This window comes from Suricata suricatta, chromosome 2 (genome assembly GCF_006229205.1).
Source record: "Suricata suricatta isolate VVHF042 chromosome 2, meerkat_22Aug2017_6uvM2_HiC, whole genome shotgun sequence".
In the NCBI taxonomy this organism is placed as follows: Eukaryota; Metazoa; Chordata; class Mammalia; order Carnivora; family Herpestidae; genus Suricata; species Suricata suricatta.
In genome coordinates this window covers 32,406,499-32,407,595 of record NC_043701.1, presented here as the reverse complement: position 1 = coordinate 32,407,595, position 1,097 = coordinate 32,406,499, and positions in this window count along the sequence as shown.

Sequence of the window (1,097 nt, the reverse complement as noted above, 5' to 3'; positions counted from 1 at the left end):
GGCGGGGGTGGGGGTGGGGGTGGGGATGACCGCACATGAGAATTTTTTTTAATTTAGCTTTTTGTACATTTGAGGTATTTTCAGTATCTTGGAACACCAACCTCCTGTATTTTCCTGGGCATTCTGAAAGAAGTCAAGTCTCCCCTAAGGGTCTAATTTATACCTAAGAGATCTGTGGCTCCTTGGTATTTCTCTTTAGGAATTCCTTTGGGAAACAAGAAACAACCCCTCATTTTCGGGCATTAGTCTGGAACAGATCTGCATCAGTGTTCATTCAGATTCTGCTAACTTCACAGAACAAAACTCGAAGCCAATGAGGAAGACAGGGACTTTTACAGTTCAGGCATGACTTTTGGAGATATCCTTTTAAGAGAATTCCTTTTATATTTATTTGGTTTAAAAGCTGGTCATTTCACAAACTTCCCCAAGAAATTATCTTCTCAGACGTACCAACCAACTTTGTTTCCTTAATGGTCTTCTGCTAATCAGAGAGCTTTAACTGCGTATCAGTGAAGGTTTGTTATGAGAAGGAGTGGCTGACTTGACGTCTGTGGTGTGTATTCTCTAGCCAGTTTATGTAAAAAAAAAAAAAAAATTTATTGTTAGTCCTACTTGCACATGAATACAAAATTTTAACACAACATATTAAAACTGACATTAGGCAACAATAGCCAAATCATGGAAAGAGCCTAAATGCCCATCACCTGATGAGTGGATCAAGAAGATGTAGTATATATACACAATGGAGTACTACATGCAATGAGAGGGAATGAAATATGGCCATTTGTAGGAAAGTGGATGGACCTCGAGGGTGTCATGCTAAGTGAAATACATCAGGCGGAGAAGGCAGATACCATATGTTTGCCCTCATAGGTCTAACAGGAAACATTCAGAATGATCTAGCTTCAAGAAAAGCAAGTAGTTAGTAGTGCTTAAGAAAAATTGATTCAGTATCTAATGGATAGTTGATACCTGTCACAACACAGCATTTTATATACTGTTAAGTGAAACTGCAATACAATCTAAGTTTATTTTGGGAGTGTTTGCTATATAATTGGATTTAATGAAATGTTTAGAGGTACAGGAGGCATGACTTT